Raw genomic sequence first — 23,054 nt, 5'->3', positions numbered from 1 at the left:
TATATTGAAGAGGTGTAGCCCAGCATAAAATTCAGCCAAGGCTGTCCCCTCAGATTTTTCTCATAGGGGTCCCAAACTGTTAAGTAGCCATGTCCAAAGGGAGTTTTTTTCCTATCAAAAGGAAGGACAGAATTATCAGACACTGTGATGATGGAGACAAATGGCTTTAATTCTGCTGTTGGCTCTCATTTCCCAGTTACCACAAACTTCTGAAAATTTGCCTTCACATGATTAATTGTTTTTAAAAGTGAAGGGACAGAAGGCTGGGGCTACCCAGTAAGCACATTGGGTCTTATCTAAAATAGATCTAAAACTTCATTTCCCACTGACCTGATAAAAGGTCCTCTCAATGGCTTTCAATGCTATATTCGCAGGTAGGATAACCGTCCCCTTCGACAGTTTCTCAGTGCCTACTGAAGGAGGGAATAAGCACCATTCAGTATTAGGAAACGCTGCCCTGTCCTGAAATTTTACATGTTGAACTTCACTCATGGTTTTCTTTTCATTAGTAAGGTATTTACCATCAGGAGAGAAGAACACATTGAGGCATCATGCCAAAGATTATCAGTATCATCAGGGGCAATTACTGCAGCCCCTACTCTCCTTTGATTTGAAGTTTCGTAGCCCAAACTGGCCTTATTGTTGCTACCAGTTGGAGCTCTAAACCCAGACTCTGCCCAGGCAGGCTGTGCAGCCAGGACTTCCTTGATACTGTTCATAATTTCCTTGCGGAAGTCAGCAAATGCAACAAGCGTCATTTCCCTATTAGGGGAGGCTGTGCAAACTGATGTGCCCAGGCAGCTGTACTGCGACTGCCCAACAACCAAAGAACAGAAGTCCTGGATGATTCCCCTTCAGTATATGATGGCTGCATGGGAGACAGATTTCCTTTTGAGGTTTCTCTCCCATGTACAGCTGACGGCTGTGTCTCTGGTCCTTCTGGGTTCACCAGGGCAGTTTCAGTGGCAATATCCACTTCATGACTTGTAAAAGGGACACCTCCCCCAAGTTAAGGCTCCTCTTCTCCATCAGAGGGAGGTACTAGGAACCAATGCTTTCAGGTTTTGGCCCAAACATGAGTTCTGCTCAGAAATGGAGAGAAATATACTCTGCCAGAGATCTGCCAGAAAGATGTAGTCTCCTCCTTCCATACGCTTACTGAAACCTGGGACCCAACGAGACAGCTTAAAGTGAGTTGTTTCATTCTTAACACTTGTCTGGCAATCCACCATATTCCCCTTTTTTCTTATAAGGGCTATGTTTACGGCAGGTTGTAAGGGCCTTACCCACTGGCGAAAAGTGGACTGAGCAAATTGCTGCGGCACATGTAATCAGTGGATTTTGCATAATAGCAGCCCTGTAGTGATATAAAGAACAAGTATTTATTAGAAACTACTTGGTACTAACCATCTATAATCACTGTTTGAACAATATACTCACGATACTAGAGGCTAGTTAGTGTGTAGTTATAGTATAATGTTATGATAATGGTTATCCATAAGGTAAGTAGCAAGTATTATCATGTTCATGGATACCACCATAATTTTTTCCTCACAAATGTTAGATGTGCTTATTATTTATAATATCTTAGGCAGCACAACTAACATGAATAGGTTAACTTGGGCACAAGTATGTAGCCATATTGCTGTATGCTGTTAGCCATTATAACAATGGCTCCTTGTCTAAGAGAGAAGTCTTGTATTAAATATACAGTAAAACCCCTGTATTCGCGGGGAATGCATACCATACCCAAGCGAATAGCTAAAACCCATGAATACTTAGAACCCTTCTAAAAACACTTAGAACTGCCTATTTTGATAGTTCAGACACACACAAAACAAACTAAAAATGCTTATACAGGTATTATCCTACTTAAGATGGGGTTAGGTTCCAAAAAAAAAACCATAGTTTGTTGGAAAAAATGTAAGAAATTACAAAACGTATCTCAAATACAGCCTTGCCTACACTAGGGTATTCGATACCATGTATACATATGTGGTAGCCTACCCTACACTATAAAGTATACTCTATACATACTGTACACGGTATAGTAATTATTATCAGCTAATTCTGGAGGTTCATGCAAAGTGACTTATGATAATTCAGTACAAAGAGAAATTGAATAACAAACAAGAATTAGCTTAGTCTACACTATGGTATGTCATATACAAATACAGTAGCCTAGCCTACTTTATACTGCACAGTACTCTATATTCACATATCGTATCATACAAACGTCAATGTAACGAATATGCATCTTTTCCATGGATCTTTTAAAATGTTATGCCTTAATTCACTGTATCCAATAATATTGTACATATTCTTATACTGTATTGCTTTTGTACTATAAACTGCAATCATAATGATCAATGTTTTGGTTTGGAAATCGATTATGGGGTGTTTATTTCGCCATATTTAACTCAGTTCAGAGTGCTTTTCTTGCTTCTAGTTAGTGTAAATGAATCTCTAGATACTTTCTTTATTTGGGGCAAGGTTATTTTTCATTATACGAAGTCTTTTTAAGTCAAAATATAACTTAAATATGTCTCCTTGTGAAATTAATTTAGCTATTTTTTTTAGTTAATAGATGACAATGCCCATTTGGGGGCATCTGTTTTGTGTAAAAAAAAATCAAGATTCTGTTCGCTATTTTCACTTATTTCTTCATAACAGGAGTTTTAAGTATTTATTGTTTATCGGCGTAAAAATAGCAGTGATGTGTTCCTTCATGCAAAGTAGTTTTGATTAAAATACTCTCTCTGATTTTAATTATGGTTGAGTTTCATCCATGTTGCCAATGCATGATAATTTACAGTATAGTCATTAGCAGCTTGAACATTGTTTTCTCAGCTTCAGCTACAACTTGCAGCTTAAATTTAGCAGTATATTTCCTTCCCGATCTTTTATCCATACCAAATAAGGGTATAATATAATAATATAAAAATATATCAGTCCTATTCCACTTAACATCATTGTGTATTACAATACGATGGTTGAAATACAAGCAAAATGGCTATTGTTATCCGATTCGGAGATAAGCAAAACAAGAGTTTCTCGTTTAGTTGTTTATAGCTGTATGCATTTATGCAAGAGTATAATGTTACTAACAATATTTTTATCATTCCCTGTTACTTTTTTAACTAGAAGATGGGATAAAGAGATGGAGGAAAAGAAGTTGGTCTATTGTAATTTGGTTTCTCTTGCTGCCTGTGCCCATGCGAAATTTAAAAATATTTTATAAATATTGTCGTATCGGTATTAAATGCTTACCCCATTGCAAAATCGAATTATCGTAAGGTGAATTATCGTAACTCGAGCATTACCCGAGTATTTTAACAGTTTTATCACAAAAAGTGTATTTTGTCATGAAAATGAGATGAAAATACAGTAATTAGTGAATATTTCTCTGTGAAAAATACCGTGAATGGGCGAATTTTCAGTGAATAATGCGTAAATGTGTTCCATAAAGAAATTCGCGAATCGTGGGACCGCAAATACGGGGGGTTTACTGTATACTGTTAACCATCACAGCAATGGTTCTGTGTCTAAGAGAGCAGTCATGTATTAAATATATAATTATTATCTAATTTTGCCTTAAAAGTAAATTCTTGAATGTTACACCATTTTATTAGGCCAAAGCTAAGTGTATACTGTACTGTAAATATAATTTACAAATTTATGAGTTGTTTATCGGGCCTAGGCTACTCGCCGGCCATGGGTAAAGCTATAGGCTACATAAAGTACTTCAATGAAAATATTTTGCCAAGGGAAAACTTTTTTAAATATGCTAGGTGCATATAAATTATGTACAATTTCAATGCCCTTTATGACAATGTAAAAGTTTAATAATCACGTAGGAAAACAGAAATCAGATACGTTTACTTACTGATGCTGCCCATGGCAGTACAATGCCTGCTAAAAGCTAAAAGTAGGTGTAGGTCTGTGAAGGAAAAACACTGTATCATCTAATACAAGTTCCCTGATATTAACAATAAGTAAGGAACATTATAACAAAACTCTGTTAAATTTGGTAATTAAGTACTATAATTAACCAACTGGTTTTACTTAACACCAAGGTTTGGAAGTTGAACACGATCGAAAGTTGGTTTAACTCGGTTATGACTTTAAATAGCTATATGAACAGCTAGGCTTACTGAAAGTCAAAAAGGAAGTAGCCTAGTATATCTATTAAATATCCCAGATGGACCCTATTAGGTTCCCTATCTATTAAGATAGGTCATATACCAAAATTTCTTTAAGAACAATATTGTTTAAAAGTTGGACATGTTCGTAAGCTGGTTACGTCACATAACTATATGAACGGTTAGGCTTAATATTAATCAAAATGGAAGTAACCTAGCATATCTATTAACCCTTAAACGGCGAGCCTCATTTTACAAAAGTGTCTGCCGTATGCCGGCGGCGTTCGGGAGTTAGCGTCGAAGCGGAAAAAAAGTTTTTTTCAAAAAATCACAGCACACTTAGTTTTTAAGATTAAAAGTTCATTTTTGGCTCCATTTTTTCTCATTGCTTGAAGTTTAGTATGCAACTATCAGAAATGAAAAAAAAAGGGATTTTGACAAAGGAAAAATCTATTTCTGGGTGAAGGCCTGTGTCGCTCAGTGAAATGTCCCTATGAAGCACACATTTCTAGGTATAAGTATTGCTAGATATACCAGAGAAAAAAGCTAATAGGATGCCAGAGTTACTACCTCTGGTTCGATACATCCTTATAGGATGTCGGTATGTCATCTAGGAGCGAGTGGAAGCCACTACCACAGACACTTAACCCAATAGACTCCTCCTCACCAAAACCCCTCTGCCTAAGAGGTGCTGATACAACGGTCCCACCACCGCTACTACTAATTCTACCCACAATGCACCATCCCGAAATAGCACCCAAGCTTTTTTGGCTAGATCAGGGTGGGAAATATAGAGAGGGAAGGGTTCACTGAGCGACACAGGCCTTCACCCAGAAATAGATTTTTCCTTTGTCAAAATCCCTTTTCTGGGCTTGTCCTGTGTCGCTGAGTGAAATAGTAGCAGAGAATTGACCAAAGAAGCTTGTAAATTTAAAAAGGATTGATTGTATTAAGGATAAAATAAAATTTTTATTTTGAATATGCTTTTTACTAATCCAGAATAGCAAATATAAATATAAATTAGTACAAAAGAAATATAACTGTCTTAATTAATGCAAATTAATGTGGTTACAATCTTAAGATTAATAAACAAACTAGTAACCATCACCTATAATAACAATATTTAGTGAAAACTTAACAACTAAGGTGATAAAGCAAAGCCAGGAATGGATTGAGAAGCAACCCAAACCCAGACAACAAGATAGGAAGGTCAGGAGTACAAGCGAGGCAGGTAGGTGAGAGGTACCAATTGGTAGGGCAAGCAAAATACAAAACAATTACAATTACAATTTACCAATAATAAAATATTATAATACAATATTAGGCTGACTCTGGGGAAACAATGTTCCCTGCAGCGACAGCAGAAAACTTCAAAGCCTCTAAGGATTTGAGATAATGACGTTTAAAGACTCTAGGGGATTTCCAGCCCGTATATTTTTTAATTTCCTCAAAATTCATATGTTGGAAATAATTAACTGAGGTGGCTACAGCCCGGATATCATGGACCTGGGGGATTGAATCCGGATTAGCTTGTTTAATAAAATAAAGTATTTGTTGTCTAATGCCATTCAAGGAAATGGTTCCACCATTTTCTCTAACAAAAAGTGGACCTGAAGACCTCTGAGAGGTTCTCTCTAGGTAGGCTTTTAATGTGACCACGGACATAAGAAGGGATCTTCGGAAGGGGTATTATCTTCCAGGAGACCACCTAATTAGAGGATCTTCATTCTTAGCTAAAAACATTTGATCTGGAGAGAGTAGAACCTCTCCTGATGGGAGGAAATCCACATGATTCGGCTCTCTAGAAAGGGCTGACAGTTCAGAGATTCTAGCTCCTGAAGCCAGGCTAATTAAAACCAAAGTTTTTCTAAGAAGAGTCGAATAAGGGCAAGATTCATTATTTATGTCTGAGGCTAACTTTAATACGTCGTTTAAAAACCAAGAAACCGTTTTAGGACGGGTTGTTGGTCTAAGACGGGCACAAGCTTTAGGAACAGATGAAAAGTATGAGTCCGTCAGATCAATATTAAATCCCCAAAGGAATACTTTCTTTAAGGCAGATTTAGTTGTAGTAATTGTACTAGCTGCCAGACCTTTGTCAAAAAGGGTCTTAAAAAATGAGATCGTAAGATTAGTAGTCATAGTATGAACGTCTGACTCTTTCAGAAAGTTAGCAAGTTTTTTAACTGCTGAATCATACTGGCGAAGAGTAGATTCTCTCTTATCTGATTCCAAAAATAATGTGTTTTGAGGATCAATATTAGCATTTTTCTGAGCCGAAAACTTCATGAAATCCATAAAGTTAGGGCATTCAGCATTCCTGAGGAAGCTGACACAGTCTGAGTTTGCACTACTTGGGTTAATATCGGATGAGGAATTTGCAAGGCTCTGAGTTTCAGCTCTAACAGAAGCGGAAACCAATTGCTCTTCGGCCAGTTGGGAGCTACTAAAGCTATTTGACCTTTGAATGACCTGAGTTTGTGTAAAACTTTCCACAGAAGATTTACTGGAGGAAACAGATAGATTTTCTCCCATTTGTTCCAATCTATTGACATTGCGTCTGTAGCATAAGCCCGAGGGTCCAGGTTCAGAGCTATGTAACATGGGAGTTTGTGATTTGATTCCGTGGCAAACAGGTCCACCTGAAGCCCGGGAATCTGTTGGAAAATCCAATTGAAGGATTTCTTGTCCAAAGACCATTCCGATTCCAGAGGAGTCGTCCTTGACAGAGAATCTGCAATCACGTTCCTTACCCCTGACAGATGTGTTGCTGACAAGTGCCAATGGTTTTTCATTGCTAATGAAAAGATCGCTATCATAACATGATTTATGTGACTTGTCTTGGAACCTCCCCTGTTCAGACAATGAACTATCACTGCACTGTCCAGAACTAACCTGATATGTATGTTCCTGGCCGGACGTAAACGTTTCAGAGTCAAGAAAACTGCCATTGCTTCCAGAATGTTTATGTGGAAGAGACGAAAGTGGCTTGACCAGATTCCTTGAACCTTCTTGTACTGCGAATAGCCCCCAACCAGTCAGAGATGCGTCCGTGTGGATGATCAGGGCTGGAGGGGATATTGTAATGGAATTGATTTGGAAAGACTTTTGGCCGTTGCCCAGGGGCGAAGTCTTTTCTTTAAGATTAGAGGTATGAGGGAGACTTTGTCTCTGAATTTGCAATTGGCTCGGCTTCGCCACACTCGATTTATGTCCTTCAGTTTTGCTTTGAGGAGAAGGTCTGTTACCGACGCAAACTGGAGGGAACCCAGGATTCTTTCTTGAGTGCGACGAGAGGCTTGTTTGCACTTGAGAAACTGCCTTGTTGCTTTGGCAATCTCTTTGCATTTCGCTGGGGGAACTGAAAGTTTGTGGGTGCTTAAGTCCCACTGAATGCCCAGCCACTGAAATTTGGTTGCTGGGATTAAACGAGATTTCTTTGTGTTTATATGAAAACCTAGATACTCTAGGAACTGAATGACTAACTTTGTCGACTTCCGACATTCGGAGACGCTGGAGGCCCAGATTAGCCAATCGTCCAGATAAGCCACAACCTTGATACCTTGAGATCTCAGTTTCTGTACCACAGCTTCTCCCAATTTGGTGAAGATCCTGGGCGCTATGTTCAGTCCGAAAGGCATTACCCTGAACGAGTAAGCCTGTCTTCCCAGTCTGAACCCCAGATAAGGGGAGAAGTTTCTTGCTATTGGAACATGATAATAGGCGTCTGTAAGATCTATAGAGGTGGTGACGGCCCCACGGGGAAGTAAGGTCCGCACCTGAGAGACGGTCAACATACGGAACCTGTCGCATTGAATGTAAGAGTTTAGAGTTGACAGGTCTAAAATCACTCTTCTCTTGTCTGAGTCTTTCTTTGGCACGCTGAATAAGCGTCCTTGAAATTTTAAATGTCTGACTTTCTTTATTGCCTTCTTTAAAAGAAGGTCTTCTGTATAGTCTAACAGATCTGATGTTGGAGTCTGATAGAACCTGACAAGTGGAGGGGGTTCCCCTACCCAACTCCACCCTAGGCCCTTTGAAATGATACTGTGGGCCCATGGACTGAATGTCCAATGGTCCCTGAAGAGGCGTAATCTCCCACCTACCTGGGGATGTTCATTTATTGGAAGACTTACTGTCTCTAGTTCCTCTTGAACCTCTACCTTGAGATTGGAGTCTGGGGCCAGATCTAGATCTGAAGCTCCCCCTACCTCTATTACCCTTGAACTGACGGTAGCCCTGAAAGGTCTGGGACTCGTAAGTAGGGTTGAAGGCAGGAGAAATATAGGTTGTTGAACCAGCGGGATGGTGGGCCGGTTGGTTCAGTACAACGTATTGTGGATGTCCCTTGGAGGTGGAAGGCTGGGCAATCTGACCTACTGGAACTGCCTGAACAATTGTCTGGGTCTGGGGTGCCTTATAAGGATGAAACCTCCTAGACCTCTTCCTGCCTTTAGGTTGGGGCCCCGAAAACTCTGACGACTTCCTCTTAGAGGGGAGTCCCCACCGGATCCGAAGATTTTGATTGGCCCTTGAGGCCTCACTGATCACTGAATTGACCATATCTTCCGGAAATAGATTGGTCCCCCAGACAGAGGATTTTATCAGCTTGTTCGGCTCATGACGGATGGTCGCGTCAGCCAGAACAAATTTTCGGCAGTTCCTTCTTGCTACAATGAAATCAAACAAATCACTCTGGAATGAGGCCAGCAGTGATTTAGTCAGGACCCTGAACAGAGGTTCATCCTTGTAAACAGCAGACGTCAATTCCACCGAGGTGACAGAATTGATAGACCTGCTGAGACAGCACCTAGCCTCATACTCAGCTTTTATCAGAGACTCCGGAAGCCTGGGTAGTTGTTCACTGAAAAGATTCGAAGCGCACTCCAAATCTAGTTTACCCACTGTAAAGGTTTCCGGAGCTCCGGTCCAGCATTCTAAATCTGCTGGAAAGAGCAGAGAAGTAGGCTCCGTCTCACAAAGCTGCAGCATAGGCTTCTCCTCTGTTCCGGCCTGAAGGGTTAATTCTGCCACTTTAGAGGTGCAAGGAGTCGGGACATCCTCATTTACCGTGAACATCGTAAACCGCCCCTTATGAGGGGTCAATCTAGTGTTCGAACACTCCCAGTCAGATAGGATTCTAACCCATGCCGACTGCGCTTGGTCCCTGGGAAAGATCACTGTTTCTTTGGGAACCTTATCTTCCCTTACCAAGGCCTCTTCGGAAAGCCGAGCATACCCCGGGAAGGGAAAAACAAGATCTGCCGGGAAGAACTCGTAATCTTCCACAGGGCGGGTGCCACAACCTTCAATGGTTAATTTACCATTAGCGAAAGGGGCATTAAAGGCGAGACGCCAAGGGTTAGAATCCTCATAAGCTGGCAGCTTAGAGGCATCTGGAATGGCATAGGTCTGTTGCTGCACCGGACCTGAACTAACAAGTCCAGCCAGCGACTCCTCTTGTGTCTTTAATCTCTCCATCAAGGATTGAACATACTTTCCCGACAACTCAAGACTCGAGGCAAGATCGCGAGACATTGCCTCGAACTGAGAAGAGACCTGTTCGGAAAACATTCTCATCATAGACTCCGCGAAAGCTTCAGGGTCAAAGTCAGGCTTTTTCGACCTGCTCGACTTTGTTCTCGACCCCTTAGAAGAGGGAGTAGCTTTCTGGGCGGAAGTCAAAGGTTTCGGAGTCAATGAAACCTTGGCGGAGCTAGGTACAGATGAGGTTTTCGGGGGTTTAGTCAATTTAGGTAATGTCTTCGTCTTCAAAGAGGACTTCACCTTGGGGATCACCGACCCCCAACGGGTCCCCAAGGTGGAGCTGTTAGAGAATCCTTGAAAGGATGAAGATGAAGACGCAGGAGAACTGAGAGATAATGGATTAATTAGTCTACCTGCCTCACTTACATCCCTACCTTCCTCTTCCGGGTCGATGGCCACTGGTTCGACGTCCAGGTTGATGTTGGCCACTTCTTCGGCCACTCGCCGCACAGCTCTTGTTCTTCTGGCGAGACCTGGGTTTCAAGTCTAATCCTGTTGATCAGGGGTTCAGCTACTTCAGGGGCTACGGCTGCAGAGGCCCTAGCATTCGGGTAAATAATGTTGCAGATATCCTCTGCCAGCACATAAGGCGCCCTGACCAACGTTGATTGTCAAAGCCGCCAACCCAGATCTTTAATGTCGCCAGAGACGAAGCTTTGACGGGACCGAGGGACCGTTAATTGAATATCATGTCAATAAAAGGAATTGACAAGGATATTATCTTATATCAAATATAAACCCAATTATTTAAAAGAACTGTGTTAAATACAATTGAAGGTTAACGTACCGAATCATCAACCACATCTAAATAAAGTGCGTAGCACACGTCGCAGCCGTCTGGATGCCAGACGAGGTGGTCGTCGACCTCGACTGCACAACCAGCATGCGATCTGCATGCTACGTGGCCACAGGGTTGCTGCAGGTATGCATTACAACCTGGCTCCTGGCAATGCACCACCTATAATAAAAATTTATACATGAGCATCTAAAATAGGCGGCGGAACGGCTAAACTAGTAAGAACTTAAAGTAAATATTCTGCCTCACACCGGAGTTGAGAACTGTGGATACGGCGGAAGTCTCCGATGGAATCCTAAACAGATGGGCCAGACCTGAGTCGGATCACGCTGGAAAGCAATTCCGGTGACGCCAGAACGTCAAGATAATTTAACTAAAAGCACAGAAATCAACAACCAGGGAGGGCTAGTCGCCGACGCGAAGATTCGGGATAATTCACCAAACTTTGCTCACAGAAATTAGAGAAATAATAACAGTAATAAAACCCATATCATTCTGGCTCCTCTACAATTCCGCCAATAACAAAGCAACAACGCTCAAGCAAAAGTCTTATTAAGACAAAAGCGAGCTAACGATAGCTGCCGGAACGAGTCCAGATGACGGAGCGGTAAAGAAGCAGGAGCAGAAAATAAATCACAATTACTAGTAGTAAAATTTATAACAGCTTCTCTCCAGTTCCCCGTAAGCGAACGACAACGACGCTCAAGCTAAAGTTTCTGCTAGAAGCTAAAGTGAGCTAACGACAGCCGCCGGAACAGGTCCGGACGACGGAACGGGGAAGACACGGGAGTGAAAACATGGCGACAACAACAGGTCAGGTGCCTAGGCACCTTCCACAAAGTGTCATCTCAACCGAAGGGGCAAATGAGCTAAGCTCTAAAATGCCCCAAAGGGAGAGCCAAGACAATAGAGACTGATATACAGGGAGTGAGATATAAGGCGAAAGGATGAACATTGATACTATCACCTAGCTTAACCTCCAGAAGGCACCTCCTGGAAATGTAGGCTAGGATTCGCCAAAAAATCAAACGAGAAAGAGCGCTAGTGCCAACACCACTTCCAGGATTGAAGAATCAACTGGTCAGGAGGAAGGGCCCGCACTCAAATTTTTGTTTGAAGGCCACCCAAGAAAACCATTTACCAACTCAGGCCTATAGGCCAAGGAGGAAGGAAGACTGGGGCCATCTTAGTCTACCTTCCAAGAATCGGCAAAGCCGAACTGATCAGGCAGGCTAACAACACCACCCAAACAGACTCAAGAACTAATACACACATAATAAATGATATAATGACATATTAAATAAATATGTCTACATACGGTATATAAAGGAAAGCTAGGCTAGGCCTAACTTTCAACTTCTAAGATATAAAAATAATAGTCGATCGCGTCAGATCGAGCGAAAATTGAAACTATCATTAAAAGAACGTAGTAATTATAATTTCTATCGTTTGAACGAAAGAAGGCATTCATATAAAAAGACTGTAGTAAGCCGCCACGAACGAACACGAAATGGCGGCCCTCAGTCGATCAGGCGAAACAATAAAGGGACTAATATAATCCGTTCGCATTCAAAAACATTCAAATTTGAATACTCAACTTACAAGAAGATGCGCCTTGATCAGATGATGCCATCAGGAAAGCGAGATAATCCAAATTAGGAAAATAAGAATAGAATCTTAGCACCACAAAAAATCACGAGTGGTTCGTAAAGCGTGCTATAAGCGGATGTTGCATTGTGGGTAGGCAGAGGGGTTTTGGTGAGGAGGAGTCTATTGGGTTAAGTGTCTGTGGTAGTGGCTTCCACTCGCTCCTACATAACATACCGACATCCTATAAGGATGTATCGAACCAGAGGTAGTAACTCTGGCATCCTATTAGCTTTTTTCTCTGGTATATCTAGCAATACTTATACCTAGAAATGTGTGCTTCACAGGAACATTTCACTCAGCGACACAGGACAAGCCCAGAAATATCATTATCATATATAAATATTGGAATATATGACAGTGTGAAAAAAAAATTTTCATATATAATTGTATACAAATCGTGCTGTGAGCAAAACGGTTAAAGCTAATGAGTTATTTTTTTTCTTCATTGTATTGTACAATAAATTGCAATGATTTTGGTATATAACAAATTGTAAAATGATCAAAGCAACACAGAAAATATTATCACAAAATAATGCATGAATTTGTAACGCGTGGACGTAAAAAAAAGTTTTTTTCAAAAGTTCAACATAAATCGAAATATTGTGCTAGAGACTTCTCGTTTGATGCAAAATGAAGGTAATTGATTGAATATTACTAGACTGTAAGTGTTTTAGCTTACAATTGCAGTTTTCGACCATTTCGGTCGAGTTAAAGTTGACCGAAGGTCGAATTTTTTCTATTTATTGTGATTTATATGAACATATTTCAAAACTGATAAAAGCTACAACCATGAGTTATTTTTTGTTGTGTTCTACATGAAATTGCACACATTTTCAGTTAAAGTTGACCGAAGGTCTTTTTTCTATTTATTGTGATTTATATGAACATATTTCAAAACTGATAAAAGCTACAACCATGAGTTATTTTTTGTTGTATTCTACATGAAATTGCACACATTTTCATGTATAAAACCTTATGTAATGCCTAATAGAAAATGGTGCAAAAATTATGACAAGGTGACTAAAGAAATTCTGAGATTTTCAGTAGAGTTACCGCGCACGGAGGTAAGGAAAAATTTTTTTTCAAAAATTCACAAATCAAAATATTGTGCTAGACACTTCCTGTTTGTTGCAAAATGAAGGTAAATGATTCAATGTTACTAGAATGTAAGGGTTTTAGCTTACAATTGCATTTTTCGACCATTTCAGTCGAGTCAAAGATGATTGTAGGTTTAAATTTTGGCACTTATCGTGATTTAGAGGAAAATATTTCAAAACTGATAAAAGCTACAACCATGAGTTATTTTTTGTTGTATTCTACATGAAATTGCACACATTTTCATGTATAACACTATAACGCCTAATAGAAAACGGTGCGAAAATTACAACAAGGTGACTAAAGAAATTCTGAGATTTTCAGCCAAGTTACCGCGTGCGGAGGTAAGGAAAAAGTTTTTTAAAAAAATTCACCACAAATCGAAATATTGTGCTCGAGACTTCCTGTTTGTTGCAAAATGAAGGTAAATGATTGAATGTTACTAGAATGTACGAGTTTTAGCTTACAATTGCATTTTTCGACCATTTCGGTCAAGTCAAAGTTGACAGGTTTAAATTTTGGCACTTATCGTGATTTATATGAAAATATTTCGAGACCTATAAAAGCTACAACCATGAGTTATTTTTTGTTGTATTCTACATGAAATTGCACACATTTTTATATATAAAACTTTTTATATATAAAACTTTAAGTAACGCCTAATAGAAAACTGTGCAAAAATTACGACAGTGACTAAAGAATTTCTGAGATTTTCAGCAGAGTTAGGGCGGACGTAAGGAAAAAGTTTTTTCAAAAATTCACCATAAATAGAAATATTGTGCTAGAGACTTCTCGTTTGTTGCAGAATTGAAGGTAAATGATTGAATATTACTACAATGTAAGAGTTTTAGCTTACAATTGCATTTTTCGACCATTTCGGTTGAGTCAAAGTCGACCGAAGGTTGAAATTTTGGCACTTATCGTGATTTATATGAAAATATTTCAAAACTGATAAAAGCTACAACCATGAGTTATTTTTTGTTGTATTCTGCATGAAATTGCACACATTTTTATATATAAAACTTTAGGTAATGCCTAATAGAAAACTGTGCAAAAATTACGACAAAGTGACTAAAGAATTTCTGAGATTTTCAGCAGAGTTAAGGGGGACATAAGGAAAAAGTTTTTTTTCAAAAATTCACCATAAATCGAAATATTGTGCTAGAGACTTCTCATTTGTTGCAAAATGAAGGTAAATGATTGAATATTACTACAATGTAAGTTTTTTAGCTTACAATTGCATTTTTCGACCATTTCGGTCGAGTCAAATTCGACCGAAGGTTGAAATTTTGGCACTTATCGTGATTTATATGAAAATATGTCAAAATTGATAAAAGCTACAACCATTAGTTATTTTTTGTTGTATTCTACATGAAATTGCATACATTTTCATATATAAAACTTTATGTAAACACAAAAAGAAAACGGTGCAAAAATTACGACAAAGTGACTAAAGAATTTCTGAGATTTTCAGCAGTTAGCTGATGCTTTCTTTTGGGATAAGAAAGAAATTCGCGCATGCGCAGCTGGGTCACGCTTGTAAACAAAACAACAGCGTGATCCGTGAACTTCCAGCATCCCTCAAGGCGCGATTTAAAATTTTTCGCAAACGAGGCCTATAAGTATTTTTCCGCGAATATTTAAAAAAACTTTTTGTAGTCGACGTATTTTACATCCACTTGGCACCCGACAGACAATTTTTGTCGACGTAAAATACGTCCAGTCGGCGTTTAAAGGTTAAGTGGCCCAGATGGATCCTATTAAGATCCCTAACTAATAAGATAGGTCATATACCGAAGATCTTTAAGAACAACATTAAAAGTATTACTCCAATATAATTCAACATTGTTTATTGGCTAGCAAAGATGGGGTCTAGCATATCTCGTAAAAAAAACAAACAATGCTCTTAATTCTCACCCTCTGGGAGACACTGGCTCCCAAATTCAGCGAAATGTTATCATTTAAAAAACTTTTAAAAATAAAATTTTTTACTAAGACTTAACCCTATGTACTCAGCTTGTTTCATACTGTAGTTTGGTTCTTCCATGACAACCAGTTACTATCTTGGATCACTTATACACGCACCAATTCTAGGTGCATCCTTATATTACAAAGACCAAAAGAATAATGGGAGTTGGTCTGAAGTGAGTTGCATTGTTGACACAATAATGAACAGTGCGCAGTGCGCTGTTGCCACATCTACAGGTTGATAATAGGAATGGAACCTAGGCAGCCACTGTAGACAAGAGAAAGAGCCTCGTCTTGAGTCCTATACTCTATCAGTGTCAAGGTGCACTATACTGGCCAGGCCAACTAGAAGAGAATTCTTTGAAATTGGTTGGTCTAACTTATGAAGTCTTCCTATGGACTGTGAGAGTAACTCCTTTGAGGATGTACAGCAGCTACGCTATCAAAAACGTTTTTAGAGGGGGTTTTTGGTGTTTGAACCATTAAAATAGGCAGTTTAAGCATTTTTAGAGGGGAATGTCAAGTATTCGCAGATTTTAGTGATTCATGGGTAGCTGTGGTTCCTATCCCCAACAAATACTGGGGTTGAGTGTATTATCATCAACATCTCTTATATGTATCTACATTTCTATATACATATTGTGAGGTGTAGTGGTTATTTTGGTGGAACAATCTTGTTCTGGTTGTTCCCTTGTTTCACCTGTCCTCTTGTGTTTTTTTTTCTTTGTGGCGTGATGACTTCTGTCACGGGGTGGTTGACAGTGTTAGTCAGGTTTTGGGTGGCAGTCAGAGAGGTTCTGGGCAACACACAGAAAAGAGGGCAGCAGCAGCATGTTTGAATTGCGACAATAGAGCAGCTGGAGGATGAGGATGTCCCCGATTTTACGTTTCAGCTTCTTCATTGGTAGCAGAAAGAGGATATTTTGACAGTGAACAACTGTCTCAATGATTTGGCCGAATTCATCTGTTCTGAGGATGAGTTCCTGTTTGACAGCTAATTGCTGTTCTCAATAGTTCGATTGATTTCTGTCTGGTTGGCAGTAATAACTGCCTCGACAATTCTTCGGAAATTGTCTGTGTTTATTTTATGCTGCTTTGGTGTTATGTAAACACTGCTTTGGTGTTATGTGTCACCATTTGTTATGCTACTAGAGTGTTATTTATTTATTTATATATTGTTATTATGCTGCCTATTTTTGTCATTTATTGTACTAATAATGTATTGTTGTTATTGTGCTGCTTTAGTGTTTTTTATTATGCCATCTGTTTTTGGTGTGTTTAGTTTTCATGTGATGTTGCTCTTAAATTGTTTACTGATTTGTCTATCGATTTATTTATATTGTTTATGATTCATTTACTTCTTGTTAATGTTATTTATGTAAATGATAATTTCTTGTGTTTTCCCACCCAGAACCTGAACTAACATGTACATAATGTACATTATTTTGTATAATAAACTAGTTTTAAGGTCATTTGATTGTTTTGTTAAGCTCCTTCCTCTTTTGTTGACACAACTGCTGTCAGTCATTCCAGTTCTATTCTTTTTTTTGCATTTAAGATCCTGCAGAACCAAGCAGATTACCAATACACATACATATTTACATGTGCATGCATAATCATATATATATATATATATATATATATATATATATATATATATATATATATATATATATATATATATATATATATATATATATACAGGCAGTCCCAGTTTCTGACGGGGTTCCGTTCTTACGCGTCAGTAAACCGAAAATCGTCAGTAAACCGGAAAATCGCCGAAAATCGTCAAAAATCATAAGAAAACCTTACTTTTAATGCTCTGGGTGCATTGAAAACGATGTAAACTGCATTATTATTGAGTTTTACATCAAAAACACCTTCAAATTATGATTATTCTGCCGTTTTGGGGCCATATTTCTTCCGTCGGATCGGCGCACGACGCGCGTCGTAACCCCGAACATGCGTCGTAAACCAGGAAATAATTTCTGATGAATATATTTGAAAAGTCGTAACCTCGAACGCCGAAGTCGGAATCGTCATAAACCGGGACTGCCTGTATATATATATATATATATATATATATATATATATATATATATATATATATATATATATATATATATATATATATCATGGTTCAGCTATATCATGGTTCAGCATTCACAGTTAGTTCATGGATTTCTATATGGAACATAAATCCAAATAAACTGCAGAAAATTCACTGATTTGTGGATTTTTTCGTATAGCAATATTCACTAATTACTGTATTTTCATGTTATTTTCGTGACTAAATACTTTTTTATGATAAAAAAAATTATTTACCAATTTTCAAATAATATTAACCCTTAAACGCCGAGCCTCTATTTACAAAAACGTCTCCCGTATGCCGGTGGTGTTCAGTGAGTTAGCGCCGAAGCGGAAAAAGTTTTTTTTTAAAAATCACAGCATGCTTAGTTTTTAAGATTAAGAGTTAATTTTTGGCTCATTTTTTTGTCATTGCCTGAAGTTTAGTATGCAACCATCAGAAATGAAAAAAATATCATTATCATATATAAATATTGGAATATATGACAGCAAAAAAAAAAACTCTTATATAATTGTATACAAATCGCGCTGTAAGCACAACGGTTAAAGCTAATGAGTTAATTTCTTTTAGTTGTATTGTACACTAAATTGCGATGATTTTGGTATATAACCAATTGTAAAACAATCAAAGCAACACAGAGAAAATATTATCACAAAATAATGCATGAATTCGTAACGCACGGACGTAAAAAAATTTTTTTTTTAAAAATTCACCATAAATCGAAATATTGTGCTAGAGACTTCCCGTTTGTTGAAAAATGAAGCTAATTGATTGCATATTACTAGACTGTAAGTGTTTTAGCTTACAATTACAGTTTTCGACCATTTCGGTCGAGTTAAAGTTGACCGAAAGTCGAATTTTTTCTATTTATCGTGATTTATATGAAAATATTTCAAAACTGATAAAAGCTACAACCATGAGTTATTTTCTGTTGTATTGTACATGAAATTGCGCACATTTCATATATAAAACTTTATGTAACGACTAATATAAAACGGTGCAAATATTACGACGAGACGAAAGAATTTTTTACCATTTCGGTCGAGTTAAAGTTGACCGAAGGTTGAAATTTTGGCAGTTATCGTGAGTTATGTGAAAATATTTCAAAACTGATAGAAGCTACAACCATGAGCTATCTTCTGTTGTATTCTACATGAAATTGCGCACATTTTCATATATAAAAGTTTATGTAACAACTAATGTAAAACGATGCAAACATTACGACAACATGACCAAAGAATTTCTGAGATGTTCGCCAAGTTACCGCGCAGACGTAAGGAAAAGTTTTTTCAGAAATTCACCATAAATCGAAATATTGTGCTAGAGACTTCCAGTTTGTTGCAAAATGAAGGTACATGATTGAATACTACTAGAATGTAAGAGTTTTAGCTTATAATTGCGTTTTTACCATTTGGTCGAGTTAAAGTTGACCGAAGCTTGAAATTTTGGCAGTTATCGTGATTTATATGAAAATATTTCAAAACTGATAAAAGCTACAACCATGAGTTATTTTCTGTTGTATTCTACATGAAATTGCGCACATTTCCATATATAAAACTTTATGTAACGACTAATATAAAACAGTGCAAACATTACGACAACGTGATTTAAAGAATTTCTGGCGCGGACGTAAGGAAAAAGTTTTTAAAAATTCACCATAAATCGAAATATTGTGCTAGAGACTTCCAATTGGTTGCAAAATGAAGGTAAATGATTGAATATTACTAGAATGTAAAGAGTTTTAGCTTACAATTGCGTTTTTTGACCATTTCGGTTGAGTCAAAGTTGACCGAAGGTTGAAATTTTGGCAGTTATCGTGATTTATATGAAAATATTGCAAAACTGATAAAAGCTACAACCATGAGTTATTTTCTGTTGTATTGTACATGAAATTTGCACATTTTCATATATAAAATTTATGTAACGGCTAATACAGAATAGTGCAAAAATTACGACAAAATGACAAAAGAATTTCTGAAATTTTCGGCCGTGTTACGCGCGGGCGTAAGAAAAAGTTTTTTCAAAAATTCACCATAAATCGAAATATTGTGCTAGAGACTTCCAATTTGTTGCAAAATGAAGGTACATGATTGAATATTACTAGAATGTAAGAGTTTTAGCTTACAATTGCGTTTTTTGACCATTTCGGTCAAGTCAAAGTTGACCGAAGGTTGAAATTTTTTGTAGTCGACGTACGGTACGTCCACTTGGCACCCAACAGACAATTTTAGTCAACGTATGATACGTCCCAGTAGGCATTTAAGGGTTAATATAAACACAACAAAATATCAATAAAATGCATTTTTTTTTTAAAGTAAAATCCATCAAAATTACAAAACAGCTGTTTTGCTGATGTTCTGTTCAAGGGGCACAGTGTCTGATTTCTCATTGTATTTGTCGAGAGCAAGGAAGTTTTCTTTATCAGGCCTACAAAGATATAGATCTGCTCCTTCACATTTTCAAATGCACATATTAGTTTGGAATCTTCAAAGATCTTTAAAACCTTCAGCATGGGATTTGCAGTCATTATTTAAATACTTTAATAGCACTTTTTAAGCCCATTCATCATACATCCCTAGACTACAGTATAACACTACAAAATGACAAATTTTTAAAGTAATTTGTATTTTTCCTAACATACAAACCTGATGTCTTTACATTTGGGGATTAACTTTCAGCGCATGCTGGAGCCGGCCGTTTTAACTAAAAAACAAGATATTCTTGGTAGTGGATACCAACGGTAGGGGAGGAAGCCCCGCCATCCAGTTGGTAAGCATTGTGCTTCTCTTAGTTCTAGCATCCATTTAGGCACTAAGCAAACTTCATGTCCAATCAAGCCAGGTATCTCATTCCAAAAACGGGCAGAGTATTGGTTATCTTAAGTGCCTAGCTTTGTATCTAAAACACAAGCAACTTTGTCACTCTGCCAAACAGCGACTAACTTTTGCTATTTAGGTTGTGCAGCCATCTAACAAGGATGATCTTAAACTATGAATGAAAAAGTTATTCTAACTGAGAATATTTCTCCACCTCTACTATCCTGTCTGCTTATTTCTCCACCTTGTGGCTGTGACGATCCTAGAAGTCAAAGGTCATGAGGTCAGTTCCACAGCAACTTCTCTTGCTTTAATTTAACACCAGTGTGAATACTATCTTTAAAATGGCTATAAGAAAGTCCTCTTCTGCTCTTGTCATCTTTTATTTGAAGGAGAGCTCATAGATTGTTAATCATGCAACTGGCTCTTTGGGGTGCACTGCCTTGGCCTGACAAAAGGAGGCTGGGTTAATGTCTTCATCTCATTCCTTCAATGACATGGGTTAGCGGATAAACGAATACAATTCACATACAGTAAGCCACAGTTAAATTCTTCACACTTGTTGCAGAACTGTCTATTATCATATTCTCCTCTGTTCTTTCTTTATATACTTTACTTACAAAATTTAGAAGCAGTATTCTTTTTTTAAAAAGGTGCCATTCATACCAGTGTGACAATAATAGTAAATCTCTTATTACCTGATCAAAGATAAATCTAATTTATGCATATTGTCTTATCAACAATAAATTTCTTAAAACTATACATTTACCAGTCTTATCAATAAAGGGAAGTTATTTGCATCCACTCTTTAACGATCATCAGTAAGTTACTGGTAAAAGCGTAAAGAGGCAAAATCCTGAGGCTGTTTCATATTTGTTCATGTTTTGGTGCTCTCAGATCCTTATTCTGTTTGATGGGTGCAGCACCTTGGCTGACTTTTGTTAAAATTTAAACTCATCAAGTTCTTACGTCGCTAACTGAGTCAGAATTTCTTTGGGACACATTATCTGATTCCATGATGATGCTTTTTTCACCTCAGTTAGTCTTAAATAGATGTGTAATTTATTTACTGTAATCTCACTTTGTTTGTGTTTGTGTGCACAACATAGGCAGTAATGCCTTTTATCTAATCATTCAGCTTCAAAATGCAATTCACTGACACCAACCTCATTCCCAACTAGCTTCAGCAGTAAGGCAAAGATACAACTAATTTGCATTTATGTAAAAAAAACAATACTGAAAGACAGAGTATGAAGCACACAACCATATGGTACATATATGTATAAAAAAAATTTTAATTACCTCTTTCACTTTTCCCGAGTCTATAACGTAAATGACATCATTGATGGTAACACTAGTTTCAGCAATGTTTGTAGAAAGAATGATCTTGCGAACTCCTGGAGGTGCTGGACGAAACACTTTCTTTTGGTCGCTTGACTAGAAAGAAAGTGCATTTGAATTCTCCATCTATAATAAACCTGCATTATATAATCTCACTTGAAAAGCAAATGAAACAAGAAGAAAATGTAGTTGCTTGGCAAATCAGTTTAAACACAGGACATGAATTACATCCGATAATAGGTATAAAAATTAATGGTAATACAAAATAATAAGCAAAACTCTTATATTTGATTGTTTTAACCCTAAATTTTTTCTCAAGACAAAGAATACTGTATTACTCTTAATTTTACACAGGAAAACTGCTACATTCTTTAGTTTCATTCAAGTTTAGATTTGCAATTCTTTCACTGGTAAAAGCTCTTCACTAGCATAAAAAAATTTTAACAATTCTGACAGCGAAAAGTTTTTCAATTCATAAATTAACTTCAGCAGCATGCTGAAACAGCAACTAATATATTCCCTCACCTGCATGCTAGAGTGAAGACAAAAGAGGCAATATTTTCCTCCCTCAAGATACTGCTTCTCTTCAGCAATGATACGATCTCTTAGGGTGACAATATCATCATATCCTGGGAGAAAAATCAGTATGGCTCCTGGAAAAAATATAAATTTATAAAATTTTGAAATATATACAAAGAGAGAAATAAAGTAACTGGAGAAATTAATAAAAGCAAAATCTGTCTAACAATTTGACTTTACTGATTTTTCATTTTTCCTTTTCTCCTGGATTTTGCTTATGGTACAGTTTCTGTTATCCAAATATGTACTTTGAAATTAACACATGCTGAATAACTAAAAAAAACAGGTTTTAAAATGAGAAAAGCTATTTTTGGTAGCTGCTGTGTGTCCCTAAAGGAATTACACTCTCACAATCCCCCTAAGGCCCATAAGACAGACCAGTCAATCTCACAGAATTCTCTTATACTGGGTCTTGGCCAGATGGCACAGTGATAAAATATACAGGACACAGGACAGGGGGGCTATATCTCCTTGGCTATCTGCCTCATCACATGACAGATCAGTGCAAGATAAATGTTCACTCCAGTCCCATGCCTTTTCCTCAAGGAAAGTGGGTAGGTTTGAGGACTCACAACGGCTACCAAAAATAGATTTTCTTATGTAAAAACCAGTTTTGTGGTAACGTAGCCACTGTTCGTCCTCAAAGGAGCTTACAAGAGGAGTTGACAGGTGATGAAATGGCTTAGCTCCTAAAAAATAAAAAAACCAGAAAAATTTTTGGTGTAAAGTATAGTCACAGGCTATCAACTATTTTCTTCATTCCAGATACCTATTAGGGTTTGGCAATACAGAACAGGAAACAACACACAAACCCATGTATGTATTATTCTCTGTGGTTCTAAGGTGACTTACCTACTTATGATATGTCTGGCTGCAGGATTATTGGGCCTACCCCAGCAATATCTTAGCATGATCATCACTCTCATAGCAACAGTGTTTCAGGAATTTTTGACCCAAGGTAAAGTCACAAGTTATCAACCGTTTTCTTTATTCCAGATATCCACTAGGGTTTGGCGATAAAGAACAGGAAA

General features: G+C 37.7%; 1 pseudogene; it reads right to left on the bottom strand.

The window, feature by feature from the left end:
* LOC136837153 (3'-5' RNA helicase YTHDC2-like) overlaps window positions 1-23,054 on the bottom strand; it is a 1,085,270-nt pseudogene that overhangs the window by 490,022 nt on the left and 572,194 nt on the right.

The sequence above is a fragment of the Macrobrachium rosenbergii genome, chromosome 58, assembly GCF_040412425.1.
Source record: "Macrobrachium rosenbergii isolate ZJJX-2024 chromosome 58, ASM4041242v1, whole genome shotgun sequence".
In the NCBI taxonomy this organism is placed as follows: Eukaryota; Metazoa; Arthropoda; class Malacostraca; order Decapoda; family Palaemonidae; genus Macrobrachium; species Macrobrachium rosenbergii.
This window is presented reverse-complemented; position numbering and strand designations above follow the sequence as displayed.